Raw genomic sequence first — 17,431 nt, forward strand, 5'->3', positions numbered from 1 at the left:
AGGATGAAAACACGCATTCACCCGTCGGCTGGCAGGAACGTTCTCATTCTCACCACGGCTGCATTTTAAATCACGTCGTCTTCGTTTTTGTCATGTTGTGCAATTTTGCGATATGAATTTGGCTACACAGTAAGATCTGTTACTCATTACACACATACTGGTGTTCTGTATTATCTGTAATGTATGGGCAAACCTTGACACAAATAGGTCTATGTAAGATTATTACGTTTTTTGGCTGATGACTCAGATTTTCCTTGTACATTTTCCCTGTGATTTGCCCTCCTAAAACTCGGCATTTCTTCAAAGGATTTCTGTTTTTTCATTCCGATCAGGGCTGAAAAGCTTCTGAAATGGCCTTTATTCCTCGCTGGGTCAGAGGAACTCCTCTGAAATCCCGACTGATGAAACCGCTTCAGGGTCGGCCTCTCCTTAAAGCAGGGTGACCTGCCGCGCTGTGGCGAAATTGAACAGGTTGCCCGAGAAAATGAAATTTCATCGCAGGGTTTACAGCCTGCTTTGGCGGCGAAGCCTCCATCATATCAGCAGCAGATGACGGCGAGTGACTGTTACCCAACATTCAACTTCAGCTCAGAGTATTACCTGGAAACCAATATCGTGCTCTAACCCTGTCACATTACAAGCTCTCTCATCAAAGCAGGAGGAAGAGTTGAGGATGAATATGTGCTTAGCCCGCTGTGTACTGAACTCTGCTCACGTTAGTATTAGTTTTATTGTCGTCTCTGCTGCTGGGGATTGAACTCACGGCTAACTTCAGTTTTACTTTCTTTAAAGCTGCACCAGTCAATATTTTTATGTGCTCGTAGAGACACACCTGCAGCAAATAATCAAATACACCAACTCTGCAGCTCCCCTGGCTTCTGCACAGCACTTTAATGTCTTTGAGCTCATGATTTTGGTTTTCGAGCTCACAACACCAGTACTTTGATGTACTCTCACCACTCTCATCGGCAGAGAAGCTCAGACAAACACAACGTAAATCACCGGCTGACAGAGAAAACAGCTAGCTGGGAACGCAGTGGAGCATTCAGCAGCTGAAGAGACAGATAATTTAACTTCTGTTTAACTGGACAGTCCTGAACTCTCAGGTAATGCATGAATACTACATTTATATGTACTCTACCTAATCTATAGGCCAAATTATGCTCCCAGCAGCCTTGTTCTTGCAATACAGTGACTTCATCACATGACTTTTTTTCTCAAAATATTGCAATATTTTCCACAGTATATTGTGAGTTTTTTTTCTTCTAGAAATATACTGACTTTATACGGGAAATTTGCATTTTTTTCCCCCATCTGCGTCGTACAAAATGGTGTTGATGTTTTGCAGTTCAAATCTATTTGCAGCTTCCTATCGTCAGCACCAATAATCAATCATAAACACGTTATTTTGGAGTCATTCCCTCAGCACAGCATGACAGGAGCAGAAATACACCTCCTCCAAATAAAGCACACACACCTCACCTGCTGATTTTAGCATCACCAATGGCGGCACTCTGTTTTAAAATCAGGTTACATCACACAGAGAACGTGTTCTTTCAATAGAGCCGTCTGCTTGTATTATTAGCACCATGTTTTTGAACAATGCAGTCCCGAAGGACAGGTGCCTAAGACGCACATGACCACGCGCTGGCAATCTACATGAGTTCATTGTTTATAAATGGACAAGTTGTGCTGTGTCGCTGCTCTGTCGCCAGGCAGGATGTGCCTGCCCTCCCTGGCACCTGCCTCTTATCCTCCCTCCATCGTTCTGCTGTCTGCCACATTACAAACGGCCCGCTGCTGTTTTGTCCCTGCAAACGTCGCTGCAGGTACCCATCAGCCCCTCTGACCTCTGGGCGCACACGAAGTACAATAGGTACAGTCTTCAAGGAGATGAGGGTGAAACGAAGGAAGGAGTCTTTGTCACCTGCGATCGTCTGTCAAGACAAAAACAGCCCACACACACAGGCGGCACGATGAGGGACACATGTGATCTGGTTTATTGTTGTCTGGCTCAGTTCAACAACATTTTGCCTCTGATAAACTGCTGCATGTTGACCTGAGTGAAACTGAGATAACATCATGTTCGCAGTCGTCCGAGGAAAATGATGTCAGTAAATCTGTTGTTTTCATGTAAACTTAAAGGGCCGCCAATTTTACACATGAAGTTTAGTTTACTCATCATGGAGAGTGCTACGCAGCTTATAAACACTGTTGTATGATGTCATCACTGACCTTAGAGGAGATTTGTCAAATCTGAAAAAATAACCCTGGCGATGTCATTAGGATGATCTCAGCATGGACCGCCAAGCCGATCTCAGTCTGCTGCACTGATTCTGATCATTTGTTTGTTACGGAGGAGACATAAATCAGTCCTTGCTTGCCTCAGATTGCTCCATGTGGGCAAATGCAAATCTCTTGCTTGCACTAAAGCCACATGAAAACTAGTTTAAAGGGCCTGTTAACCTGGACACCTGGCAGTGTGTGCACAGTACAGCACACATAGCGAGCGACCGTTGCATAGATACAGAAAGCATGTCAGTATTACCTGAAGAGAAGGGTCTGTCCTCACCCATTTGGGAACTGAATGTGCTGAGGATTGTACACAGCTGCCAACCAAGAATTTCAGGTCTGGAAGGCATCAATAAAACCATCCCAGCAGGTCCAGACCAGAGGTGAGTGGCTTTTCCTTCCATTCATCTGCTTTTGTAGGTTCAACCTTCAATTACAAGCTAATTTCTCACCCACTCTGCTTGAACCCTCTTGAGTTGTTATCTCACTTCTTCAACATTTTGTCACATTGAGTGATTTGCGCTGAGGTGTTCGACTAAACATTTAAGTTGCTAATGCATGTTCTATCCTCAAAATGGAAGACACGATCCACTAACCAGGCGCAGGAGCATCTAAAAATAAGATGGGAACTGGGGCGAGGCACTTGAAATCTGTCTGCGCTAATGGGACGTGGCCTACTTACTGTTGCAGATCCAGGCCTCCATGTTCACTTGTGTCTGGACTTAAGCGACGATTAGAGCCATTACAATGTCTGAAAAGGCTTAATGTATACAGCAGGTTTTAAAAGCAGGCCGAGCAGAGGTCACACCGAAGAATCCCATACAGTGGATTAAAGTGTGGGAGTCTGGATGGCCTTTGATGTGGGATCAGTGGGACTCCTGCTGGGTTACGGGCGGCAGGGAGTCGTGGAGGAGAGCTGCAGCTGCTGCTGTCATCAGGAGCTTTGAGGAACTGTACAGGAGCTGTGCAGTTTGTTCACGTGCATGCCGGCGTTTACACTGGAACCCGATGAAGGCAAGATTCCAGTCATTACAACTGTCATGTAAATACTTTCACCGGGTTATCTCTGACAAGGCAAACAGCACCAGATTATAGCGACCAAGCTGGAAAACTCATTAGTCTTTCGTACTGTTGGAGCGAAGCCAAGTGTGGTACACGTTTCCAACTAAATGGTTCAATTGAAATAAAATATTCCAAACACTGGTGATGCTCAAAGGTTGGACTAGTTGCAGTCGTTAATGTTTTTTATTAACTGTGACTCTAAAGATTATGTTTAATGTGACGTGTTTGTAGCGACAAACCCTGGGTTTGGTTCATTTCTCATCCGGAGTTGGTGGAGGCCAAAGACAGAGCTAAAGAAAAAGTGGCTGTCGCTCTGTGTGTTCTGGATGTGTAAACAGAGAACTGTTTGCTAACGTGTTTGCCATGATGACTTTATAAGGTTATGAGAAGCCAACGTCCTGTTTACAGTTGCTGCCTAAATGGCCAGAAAAACAATTGTCATTAATAATATGCATTAAATTTGCTAATGCTATCTCATCAGCGTGGAAAAGAAAGCAAGGTGGACTATTGAAGTAGTCTTTACTTTGACTGAGGTTACAGTTACATATATCATTAGTTATCTATGCACAAGCAGTGGTGCTCTGAAGCAGTTTTTCTATGAGTGTGTCTGTCACGCATGCACACGAGGACTCACATGCATGACTGCAAGGTGCAGCAATGAAAACGTCAGCATCATCATCATCATCATATAAACCTTAGTCTTGTTTCTTTTGGTGTTTCATGTTGATAGTTTGAAACCACAGGGAATGGGCAAAATGGTGTTTTCATGCCTTACACTAGCAGCAGTGTGGTTAGTAGTGGTGAACAGCGAAATAACAGCTTCCAAAAAGGAAGAAACCTTGCATGTAAGCTTTCTTTAATGTCATAATTGTGATTCTTTTATTCTGTAAATCTTATCATGGTTTTCCTGTGGATCACCAGGTCTGCTTACCAAACACTCACAAGGACCATGCCACTGAGGGATGAAGGTCAAGTTGAGGAGCACAGGGAGTTTAGGCTAAGGGTGGAGAAAAAGGTTGGGTGCACTAAACATGCCGGAACAGAAAAATGAATGAATGCGAGCTTTGATCAAGCAAAAGTGAATTTGTAATAACGTCATTTAAAAATTCTGTTAACTCGGTCCAGAAATCATCTTAACATTTTATGCGAACGGCTTCATATTGCATTGCAAGTAGTCCATCACTGCTTCTCACTGTGCACACAGTACACACAGTACAGTGGGGCAGTCATGGAGGTCTTTAAACACCAGCATACAACAGTGATGATTTCAGGCTTTTCATGGTCACCTCGGCAGTATTCTGAAAAAAAAAATGGTGCCATTCTCCTTTAAAACATCAACAATCCTTTCAGCAAACACCCTAGATCTTGCAAACCTGCAGGCCAGAGATGCAGATTCATGTTCACAGGTAACATGAACACAACACACACCTAACACACACCAGTGACGCATGCTGAAGTCAACCAGGGAAAGCAAACATCTCCATTGTTGGGGATCAGCAACGCGTAAACGGCTCTACCTCATTGGTCCACACGGCCTCGTTCTGAATATCGTCGAGGGTGCATGCCTGTTACAATACCTGAATAGGTGAAGTCACACGTGTCGCGGTGTCACATGTACGGGAAGGACAGAAGCCCGGGTTTAACTGAGCAAACACTGACACCAGCAACCCCGCTGTGGGGTGTGTGATTACTTCTGTGTCATTCGGACGGATTGTGAGGAAGTACATTATTCACACGTGGGTTTTTATGTCCCACTGTCACTGATTTTCTTTTTTCTCAGTAAACAATAACAACAATTCTTCTGCTTCCATCCAGATCAGCAAAATGCTCCAAAGCCAGCAAGCAGTTTGAATTTAAGCAACACAAAACATGCATTGAACTCTGGCTGCTAAATGAATCAGGTCACATTATTATACCTCAAACTCACAACAATAAACATACTGTGTGTGATTCTTCTTTTTTTCTCTTCTTGTATTTGCTGGAATGGTGCCTGTGTGTTTTGAGCTCGAGTTGCAGTGTGTAACCCGACCTGCGGCTGCAACATGTATGAAGTCACTTTTGTTTACATGCGTCCACGACCTGAATGGGTATGATTATAGCCAGGGAGCGTATCAGATATGTAGGAAGTGTGTCTTTGCCCTTTTCTCATGGGAAAAATGATAGCGAATGACGCTCACACACACACAAAACAACACACACACACTTCTAATCCCAACTCTCTGCAGTCCCACAGTGGGACGGGTGATGTCACTCACCTGTGGTGCCGCGGGGTGACAAAGGCTCTTTTGTGCCTATGCAAACACACACATGCTCACTTTTCTTCCTGTGTGAGGCTCACGTGAGCAGATTGAATTGAATGCACATGTGGCTCCTCTCTGCGTGGGGGAAGCGGGGCATTTATCATCCGCTTGCCGTCTCATTCGTCAAACCCGGGGAACAGAAAGAGCTGCTGTGCTGTCACAAAGTCACCTCTCGCTTTGTAAGGCGAGTTAACGAGACGAATCGGGCCGGGTCAGGAGGAGGTCGGCAGGTTTCCTTGCAGACATTTGAAGAATTCTGATGTCTAAATGAGACATCTGGCTGCCTGAAAACTGCAGCGCCCCTCTAACGGACTATGAAATGTGAACAGTTGGGGAGTGTGTACAAAGCAGAGATCTGAGTAAATGCATTTTGCAACTATATACGCCTGTTTCTGATTAACAATTAGCGATTGCAGAAACTGATTCCTGCATGTGTGAGTCAGTAAAATAACGTTTGATAAGAAGAAAAACCACGTGAACGGATCCGAGCAGGTACGGTGACTCATAATGACCAAACAGGACAATCATTTAACCAAATGGGCTGTGATGATGATGATGATGATAAAGTTAATGATTGTTGAAGTGCTTGAAAGGTGTCACTTGTGGAGAAAAACCCACAGAGAATTACCATCAACTCCGCACTTCCCTTAAGCTCTACACGGCTGTTTAGCACCTTTATGGCTCGGCTGATAAACTAATTGCTCAGCACCAAACAGGCAAAGTTAGCATCTAGCCAGTGATCATAATGAAGCATTTAGCAGTTAAACAAGTACATATTTCCTTTGCTGGTGGAGACCAAAACGGAGCCAAAAGAAGAGCAAACATTTGGATTTGTATTTATCAGGTGACGAGAAACATGAACCACCAAATAAATGCTAATGTTGCTCTGTAACAACTCTTCTTCCTTTGGTGTGTGTGTGTGTTTTCTGCTTATTCTGCTGCCGCCAAGTGTCAAAAAAATGCTGCTCTAATTGTAATGGGGAAAATGGCATGATTGGGGGAAGGCTATTTATGGAGCAACAGAAGTGAGTGCTCCCCCTTTTCTGTGATTGTGACCTGGCTGCTGTAGGAGGAAGCGTGGTGGTTACACGTGGAGGAAGACCAAACACTTCCCGGACGAGACCGGACGCTACGCTGTAGAGCACAGCTTTCTTTAAACATTGGATGCCGTGTAAGCGTGCTAAAATTAAATTGTTTCCGTTAAATTCTAGCAGCTCAGGGAGAACTCAGAGTGAACCTGGAGTGATTTTATTCGTGACCACTGCAGCATCACGCACACCGCTGGTTTGGCTGCTAGTATGCTTTCTTAAAGAACTGTCATCCTGCGCAACACTGTCTGTCACTGTTTTCTTTTCCCACCTTAAGAGTTTTTTTTGAATCAACGGGCCATTTTTCAGTTGTTTTCTTTTATCCTTCTTTGAGTTCATGTTATTTTTTGGTAATTAATCTGTGATTAAGTGCGATTCTGTCATGGGCAATGTGCAATAAGTTTTACAGGTGAAGTGCAATACATTTATGGGCATGTGCAATCCTTTTCCTCTACTAAGAGACAGCCTGTTTAAAGGTCCCTTGTGTGAGCTTGCAGTGGCATTCATTCTTTTTATGTGATCATATGATTATTATTGTTTGCTGTGGGTTTGTTATCTTGATTTTTTTGAGCCACTAATTACCTGTCTCTGAGGTTGTTACCAAGTAATTGCTTGGCAGCCATGAGCTTCTTGTCCTGCATCTTAGCCTAATGTATTGTATCTCCTTGCATCCCATGCTATGAGTGATGGTGTATGACAGTGCAGTCCAGCTCGATAAATTGCCCTGTAGTTATAATCTGTTTTATGTAATATTGAATGTGTCAATAAATTGGCTAATTTAATTGAAGTTTCCAGCCTTCTGTCCATTAATTTGAGACCCTTACCTGTGGTTGACCAGTTTGGTGCTGGAGGTGATGTTTGTTATTTGCTAGCTTTACAATACTACATAATTACCAAATTTGGTCTTTCCAAGGCCACGTTACTAAACTGGCAGAGCTGGTTCAGTGAGTATCCACTGGTTTGTGTTAATGTGATTAACTGAAAATTTGCTTGGGAGTAAACACCATTAAACACGACATAAACTGACATTGTGAGAGCCTTAAGGCAGACCCTGCTTTATTACCTGATCTTGAGGAGGGTCCCTGTATCAAATTGTAGTTTGGATGACATTATTTCAGCTTTGTGCTCACATGGTGCGTATTCCTAAATAAACTACCACACAATGGACAGAAAGCTGGGACTGGGAGTTAATATGAGAACCAGTGGACCCTCAAAGGTTAAACTGGCCACATTATATTCAATACAGGTGCTGTGAGCGTGACCTTTCTATAGATTAATAGACCCATAGCGCCATACTGTTCTCTGTCCTGATTTTATCTGTTGTTGATGTTATGTGCGGGAACAGAAAGGAAATAATCATCTTGGCAGCTGCTCCTGAGCTGCCCACGAGGTGCCGTAAAAAAAAAAATAAATAAAAAAAAGTCTCACCTGGCCTATCAACCTGCGATATCGCTGTATAACACAACAGGTGCGGAGATATGGCAGAGATTAGCCTGCTATTACGTGCAGTTGGAGTGTTTGCCTGCACGTAGAGCACACGCAGACAGACACGTCCACCTTCTGGGTAGAAAGCTGGCAGAGACACAAGCTGTTTGAAATGTCATCTCTGCCAAACCCTGAGCGTCCAATACCGACATCTCGTTAGGTCATTGTGTTTGGTTGCAGCCTGTGTTTCAGTGGTGGATGAGCGTAGTCATGAGAGCATACTGTATGTTGATGTTATAACCTCTGTTTTGATATTCTTCATTTACAGTTTTGGATTGTCTTACTCAATATAGCACCAATATACATATTGTGGCTGGTGAGTGTATATATATATATATATATATAATTGTTGTCCTGACATTGAATTTATTATTTATTATTATTTAAAGTTCTCAAAGGTGCCAGTAAGTGAAATAATGTGTTTATCACAGGTTTTGAATGTCTTGAATATATATTTATTGCAAAGTACAGTATAAAGATCAGTACTGTATATCAAGATGACATGACAGCTCCTCAAAAGTGAAACCAAAGCATCTTGATCGCCCCCTGGTGGCGGACTGCAGAAGAGGCCATAAATCCCGCCCCCTCCATGTTAGCGGATGGGACATGAGCCAAAGTACAACATCAACGTGCATGTCTACGTTTTTTCTGAAGTTCGTATCATCCTGATGTACGTTCAGGTGTTCATTTTTCTGATGGGTTCCGTCTCATTTACTTATTTGATCATATTTACAGGTTTTGTAATGTGATGCACAGCATTACATTACAAAACCACTTTTATTGACGATAACTCAAGTTATCGTCAATAAAACGTTACAAAACGTTACAAAACCACTTTTATTGATGATAACTCAAGTTAGCAGCTAGCTGACCGGCTACAGTAGCTCACCAGCTGGCCCTGTGATTGACGACTTTGCCAGCAAGCCGTGACAAACAAATATTAGTCAAAGAGCAGCAGATACATTTTGCTGTGCAGAGTCTCCATGTGGATTACAGAAACCACCTTATGCAATGCTTCTCGGAAGCAGTCGTTGTCATCCAATCTTGAAGAGGCTGCTTTTGCTTAATACACCACGTCCATCATCGGTCTAGTCTGTATATGAAAGGAAAGACTTCTGTAAACGGTCAAAAAATATCCAAGTCAGGATGTGGACTCCATTTATATAAAGAACTGATCCAACTCCAGAAATAAGGGCAGCATCTGTAGGTTTGCATCTATCAACAACAATGAGACACTGAGGGATAAAGATTTTGCAACTTGGCTTTTTGGATAGTGGAAGCAGCTAATAACTTTACACCATATGAACCTGTGCATCCGTTTATATCAACCTGTTTTATAAAGCATATTTAGGCCCACATGCCACTCATATGTCAGAAAACAGACAGAGATCAGTCTCATTGACCTTCTGTAAGTTGAGCACCAGGTGATAAAAAAGTGCAGAGTCAGTGAGTATCCGGACATTGATGACGTCGAGACCCTTTGGGTGTCCTGCTGCCCGTCTGCGGGTGCCGCGTTTCAGCTGCTTGACCTCATGTGCCGCTCACATGTGAGCCAGCAGGCCGAGGTTTAGATCAGCCGAAAGGCATGAGCTCGTGTAAACTGCAGCTCCATCTCGCTCTGTATATTAGCCTTAGCTGCAGAGTAATGGGGGCCTAATCCAAACAGCAATAGGGGAGGACCACACTCCCATGTGGGGATCTGCCAGAGCTCTTACAGTGAATCTGGGGAGGGTGTGTTTGTGTGTGTGTGTGTGTGGGTACTGAGGGGTGTGACGCTGAGCAAAGCCAGCATCCAAAGCTCCACAAAGCAAACTACATTTGCACAGAGGAGCTCTTTGAAGCCACGTCTGGCCTGTTTCTCCTCTTCAGCTGTCAGGTACATTTTCTGGTACCTTGTGAAATGTTGCAAACACTAAACTGAGAATTAAGCACGTTTCCATCAGTGGGTTTGAGTGAAAAAGCAGGATCCCTGAATTTGAAAAGTTCCTTCATGTCACATCTAGAGGAAGAGTTTCAGTAATGGATTCCCAAGTTTTGGAAACTCTGTCAGAGCTCTTTCATGTGGGCACAAGTTGGCCCAACGTCATGCTTTTCCACTGAAGATGAGAATAAAGAAATTCAGCTTTTTCATATTTTAATGTTCCAGCTGATGGCTGTATAACCAGGACCAGAGGCTTATATTCAGTGCAAGTGAACTCATTTTTATTAAGCGAGTCTGAAGCATCTAGCAAGTGTTTTTCAGCTCTTTTCACTCAATTCAGCATCACTGCTGCTGCTCATTGCATTTAACCCAACTGCATCAATCAATTACAAAAGCTCAATTTGCAATTTTCAGAAAGTTCAATTGAATATTGTTATTTCCTCACATCTTTTCTATGTGCAAGTTAAAAAAAAGTCTCTGTTTCTCAGTGAAACTAGATGTCACTTTGGAGGCCGCTGTGCCTCTGCCCTGTGTTCAACCAAGTGCACAGCCTGTGCTTGAGATGTTAAAGTCCGCCGCTGGTGGAAGCAGCTTTTCAGGATTGTTTTTTTTTTTTTACCTCGAGAGGAGGAGGAAAAGGTTTCGGTGCTAAAGCAGAAACTGACCTGACTGCTCTTATCTCACCGGGCTGTAGGCTAACAGGTTTCACAGCAGCAGAGCCAACAGAGGGCTGAGCCGTGAGACACGCCGCACAGAGTGTTTACTTGCTAAGAAATCAGTAGATAAGTCGCATTTCTAAGCGCTGAATTTTTCTTATACATTAATTTTTCAAACACAGGATGTTTTTTGTTTGAAATCTCCAGTTTTCCCAGAGTAAAAACAAAAGGTTAGTATGAGTAGTGCATGGCTGAATAGCTCTGGAAAAGAGCACCATGCACAAAAACTACAAAAATATAAAAAACTACTGACCGTCACAGTCCCGCCCACTATGTTTGACTGACAGATGCTGTCTGGGATTGCATTTAACGACTAGTCAGCATGCTATTAGAGAGTTGCAGCACCTGGGCCGCTGATGTAACAGTCTCACCACAGATAATGTGGTAAACACGGCAGTCAAACCCTGGGAGCAGCGCTTACTATTGACCTACTGTATCGAGGACAATGTGGTGAAATGTTTGCTTGATTGTTACGACTGACCCATTTGTTCTTGTAACAATGTTTCATAAGCCCGTAACCTTTGGCTCTACTTTGACCAACAAGATGTGAAAGGCTACCCGGGTGAGCTGTGGACATAATCCAAGCGTCATACAAAGCTGGCATTTAGCTTATTAAGAAACATCCACGTCTTATATCTTTATTTCCCTCTAACGGCCCCTTCTGATTGGCTGTCTCAGTTCAAATCTTTGCTCTCCCTCCAACCCAGCATGGATTATTACCTCCACACCTGGCTTCATGGGCTACCAACAACACCTGAAAACAGGAAAAGCTTGCAAACCGATTCTTTTTGACATTAAACAATATAACTGCGTGTTCAGACTGAATTGTAGAGGTGGCACGATCGGATACAAAGTCAACGGAGAGGTGTGATCTGAGACATTTTCGTTGAGTTCAGTCACAGACACACACATGGTTGGCATGTGTCGCTAGCTACCTTGCAGCTAATGCCTGTATGTGGCACATAGGCTGTTTGGGACATACATACAAAACACACTGTAAGTGGCTGCAATTTGCAAATCAAATGTCACCAAAATGGAACTCTATGCAAAACCTCTGCAAGCGAAGCCCATTGGTTGTGGTGATTTGATTGAAATGAACTGATTTTGATTCAACATCTCATTGTTTGAAGATTTAATGTTTGTGTAGCCAGGCCCTGAACCTGTTCATACCAACAACAGCACTTCATCCATCAAACAGCTGCTCATTGTTCTCATGGAAAGAAAACACAGACTTTTTCTTTGCCAGTTGTTGTACCCAAATCCAACGAGATGACTCACCTTGATATTTTCCAAAAATGCACGTGCTGCACAGCAATACCCCAGACAACCCTCCTCTGGGGATCAAACCAGAGCAACGTTATGACTCACTGTGTCGAACTACAGGTTGGACCTGATCGCAGGGCGTTTTCTTTGGTCTGAACCACGGTGTAAAAGCTTGTTTTGAAGCTTGTTTCTATCTGGTTCACTGCGGTTCACGACGTCTGACTACACATTGCGTGTGGTCCAGCTAGAGTCACGCTGACTCAGAAGCGCAGCGCTTCGGTCACAACAGGTGTTTTGTGTTTGGACTACGGGGGAACACCTGCAGTGACATCACTGAGCGTGGGCGTGGCCAGATAAAGGCCATGGATTAGAGATCTGTAGATATGCTAAAAGACGTGAGACGAGTGGGAAATTGTGAAACACTGACACACTTCTGCTCATTACACTGTCACAGTAAAAGCAGTTCTGATTGTGGATTTTAATGTGCATTATTTTAAATAATAAGAGAAAGGCGCACAAGTACATGCTGTTTAATGAGCTACAGCTTAATTAGCTACCTCGCCTGAAACTGACATTAGTGTTCATGCGTGTAAGTTAGATAAGAAGGAGAGTTTAGCAGGAAAGCTAATGTGGGTTGCTAAGCTAATCGGTGGAAAGCTAATTTGATTGGCTGGATCAAAGCATCCCTCCATTCTGCCAAATGAATGCGAATGTAGGAGGCCTCATTATGAAACTGTAGAATGTACATTTTCTTAAAGGGCAAGTGATCTACAGAGCACGTGTGTACAGTAACAGACCTAAAAAACAATTTAATCCAGTCCAGCTTTAAACAAATACTAATGAATACTAAATAAATACTGAATGTAAGAGCATTTCAAGAATATGTCATGTGATTCATGGTTCTTTGTGTGTGTGTGTGTGTCTGTGTGTGTGTGTGCAGGAAATATGTGTGTGTTTTAGCCCGAGGCGTTTAAAGAAATGATGTCAGTGGGGGGTTGTACATACAGTAGCGGGCCACTGCTGTGATAAGCCCCAGTCAAAGCGGCCCAGTTTGTTTTTAAGCACTGGGTTCACAGCGGGCTGCTATTGATAGAGGCCGAGCACTTTGGAAATAAAAAGTGCTTTTGAAGCCCCCTTATGAAGCTGCATTCCTGACTAATCCAGAGGAGATCTGCACGGCAAGGCCCCCCCAATCTCCCCGAGCATTGCAGGAAAACAGACGTGGAGGGCTGCAGCAAGGGGGGGAAAACCTGAGTTGAAGAATAATTCATTTGCTTTATGTTTATACACAGTGCATGTTGTTGATGTCACGTATCCAGAAATGTGTGAGGAGCTAAGAAAAACACTCCTGCTGTTATCTTGACCGGCCTCAGTGCTTCAGTTCATCCAGCGGAGCTGTGAAGGGCTCAGGGAACACAGGATTGGCTTGTTTTTCGAGGAGCGTGTGACCTTTTATTTACAGTTAAAAATGGAAATCACTGGAATTAGTGTTGAGATTTCCCACTGCAACGACAATGCAGCCATTATGGGAGGAAAACATCTTTTACAAACAGCCCAACTTGTGACAGTGACGCACTGTTCATGTACTTCGGGATGAAAGCACCAACTCACAGACCTTAATTCTGGGGCAATCCGTTCAGTTGGTCAGTACCGCTGCTGTTTGGTGGATGTGTTGGTCTGTAACACCGAACGTTAGCTATAGCAGGCTTACCATTAACCTCCTTCAAGCACTTGTGTGCCTCTGTGTTAGCCGTCTGTAGAGATAGTCCCCTGTCTAGACCAATAAAGAGGAACCAGTTAAGAATCCAAACTTCAAATCACTCTACAAATTGCTCACAGTTTTGTGTTCAAGGCCAAGAGTTCAGCGAACCATGATTCAGACTTTGGTCAAAGAGTCGTCCTAATGGCTCTGACACAGGATCCCCGCTTTTATCTGTTTTGGCTCATTCTTTCCATCCCAGCCGGCCTAACAGCGATACTCCTGCTGCCTGTGATGTTGACACAGCAAAGCCTGCCTTTGATTTTCTGTCAAAGTGGGTCAAAAGACGGAGCACAGGCCGAGGACGAGGAGGAAGGGGAGAGGAGGGTGGGCTAATGGAGAATGAGACAAGAATAGGAAAAGTGAGGGGTGGCTGAGGTTTTATTGCTGAAATGTGATTCCCCCCCCCCCCCCCCCCCCCCCCTCTGCAGCTCATCCCAGAGTGGGCCTCTCATGTCGTGAGGCACAAACAGCCGTGTAGACGAGCCACCCAAGCAGCACCCACGCAGCTTTTTAAAGCCCGGAGTTCAGTTTGATCCATCTGCAAACAGATGACACTCCTGTAAACAGAGCCAGGGGAGAGAGGATGAGCTCTTTCAAATCCCTCAAAGTCTGTAACACAAGGAGCTCACGTGAAAACACTGTAAACTGTAAATGAGGCTCGCTGTCAAACACAGGCCTGCACTTTAACTGATGCGCTGCTCTGCAGTGACCCGCACCGCACGGCGAGATGTTTCTCGGCATCTCAGGGCGCAGGAAGAAACAGACCGTCCTACCAGGCATGCTCCAACACGGGGCCTCTCCGGACGGCAAGTCAACCCGAGCCCAGCCCACATCATTAACTCGTTAACAAAGCTTCCTATCTGATCCACAGCATGTTAGTGAATTCAAAAAATGTGTGCATTAGGAAGTGTAACTTTTCTGTTTTGAAATTAATATACTATTGATCAATCAGTTTTTAGTGATGTTGAGTATGCAACAATGTTACATTCCTCTTATGGTGCAGCTTAAACTCCAACAGAGGGTTGTATAAAAGCGGATTGGAACTGGAACTGATTTTCTTTGTCGTCAGAGATTCTGCCACACTGACTTTGTTCGAAAACTTTGCCGCCCTGGGCCCAAACGCCCCTGAAATCTAAAACTAAAACCATCCAGTGGGTACTTGCGTCTTCTGTGATGTTAACTCTTGCGCGCTGTGGGCCCGAGTGTTATCATTCGTAAGTGGTTTTCAGCTGCGTGTGACCGGGTTCGTGCCTGCGCTGAGAACGCTGACACGAGAGAAGAGTGCCAAATCTGAAAGTAGTTCAGCGCAGAGCTTTAGGAAAAGCTCTCTCAGCGTTTTTCACTAAGCCTCTCTAAAAACCTCCCTGGCTCCTGCACCTACAGAGCTGTTGTATAACCTTTACACTGAACAGAACACACACACACACACACACACACTCTCTGTGTTGAACCATGTGATGAGGAAGCCTTTGAGCGGGGGTTTGGAACAAGGGAAGGCCTATTTTTGACAGTCATCCACCACGGGGTCTCAATTAGCACTTCATCTAAAGGCCGGAGCTCGGGGTCGTCGCGCGCTCCCTCCCTTCCTGTGTTTCCTGAGGAAAAGCTGAAGTGAGTCGACTCCGCACAGCGGTGGTCTTGGCCCGATTTTTACTTCTTCTTCTGCCTTTTCTTCCTCTTCTTCTTGGGTTCCGAGGCTGCAGACGGCCCTGTTGGCCGGTCTGCGTCTCCTCCAGCTTCACTCGAGCTTGCGCCCTAATTTCCTGCACGCCGTCCTGAAAATAGCCCACATTTGGCTGAGCGATGTGCTGAGCCTTTGTCTGCCCTCCCTGCCAAAAAGCCCATATGTTGAAGCTCCGCTCATACGTCTCAGACGATGACTGTGCTGACTGCCCTCTCGTTTTCCCTCACTCCGACTGTAACGTCTGGCATTCTTCACGAGTGCAGACATTTTTAGCAGAGAAATCAGACGAGTTTCATGCTACACAATACTCCCTTCCTTCCTTAATGCTGTCTGAAAGTGAAAGGCTGAGGCCCTGCCAGAGGCTGCTAAACTAAAAAACAGGTTTAAGGCCCAAAAATGCACTAGTGGCCTACATTTGTCATCATATCTGAGTGGTATGTCAGCCATGCTATTTACAATGCTACAGATTGAGGTGCTGTGATGAAAACTAGCTCACTGACCTCTGATCTTTGAATCGCTTTGGTTTGTATTTTTTCTCTTGTCTGCTCTCCCTCGGGAAAATGAGGTGATGATCGATAGCCTTTATTCTGTGAACACGACATTTGTTCAGTATTAATGTCAAAATCAGGCAACCTGTTAGTATTGCTTAACAGCTCTTAATAAGAATCACGCTGGGTTGCCAGGTTGTGAAAAATCTCTCTCCCTGGTGACTAACTGACAGTGAAGTCGCTCACTTTCATCAAGTCTTCAGTCACAGGTGTTAATATATTGATAATAAAGGGTTTTTGCAACTATCCATATAGTCTGCAGTTGTAACCGCTGTAACAGGACGGGTCAGGAGGTGATTTCTGGACTCTGGACAGAAGCTGCTGGCTCTGGACCAGCGTGCTGGACGGACTGATCATCGGACCAATGTTGCGATCCCAAGACTGCAACTGCAAATTGATGTTCTTTTCAACGCAAATTGATCACATCTGTTGTCATTTTCTACATGGTTAGCTATTCATTTTGGTTATAGTTAGTTTAAGGCCTCTATCGTGGCCAAATGGCAGCTTTGCCAAGCATGGCTTAATTACCGAGTGGGCAGAGGGTCCCAGAATTCCAGGGAACCCAAGAGCTCCACGCTTAATGTGTCCCAGCTGGCTTGTGCTAAGTTAACTGGACGTGTTTGGGAACATGCTGCTAAAGCATAACATCAACTGGCACAACAAAGGCCTTCTGGAGGAGGAGTTCTGCTTAATTCTCTAATCTTGGGACCCTGTCTGGAAGGGGTCCTTGAATCTAAGTTTTAGGACCTTCATTATATCTGTTTGTTTTAATTTGTGTTCAACAATTAAGCAATCAACGTTTAATACATATGCCACATGAACGTCATGTGGGATATTTGCAGTATAAGGTGAAAGGTGTCACTGAACTTTACAAACAACATAGACCTTATTAGCCTTATTAGCCGACTATGCATTGCTAGAGACCATTAGACAGCGTGAAGTCTTTAAGGTTTCCTCATGGTACAGTTCTTTTCCCTGTGAAGAATGCAGAAGTAATTAGACATGGTGCCCTGCGGATGAAGAACTTGCCTAACACAAGCAGACAGGTTTAAAAGATTTCATTTCCGATCCTTCTTGAGAACTGGAAAATGGAACGGGAGATAATCTCTTTCGGCAGAGGCATTCAAATGCATCACAACTGATTTATTCACCGAACACCGAGTCACACAAGCGCCGGGTTCTCAGTGCTTTGTGTTCGCATCGATCTTCGCAGAGGGCCGTGGCATGTTTACACACTCGGGCCTGGCTCCTCGCGGAGCGCCGTGTTGCTGCCCTGTCTGCGCTGAGTCTTTCCAGATCCTCGCACTCTG

The sequence above is a fragment of the Chelmon rostratus genome, chromosome 22 (genome assembly GCF_017976325.1).
Source record: "Chelmon rostratus isolate fCheRos1 chromosome 22, fCheRos1.pri, whole genome shotgun sequence".
Classification (NCBI taxonomy): Eukaryota; Metazoa; Chordata; class Actinopteri; order Chaetodontiformes; family Chaetodontidae; genus Chelmon; species Chelmon rostratus.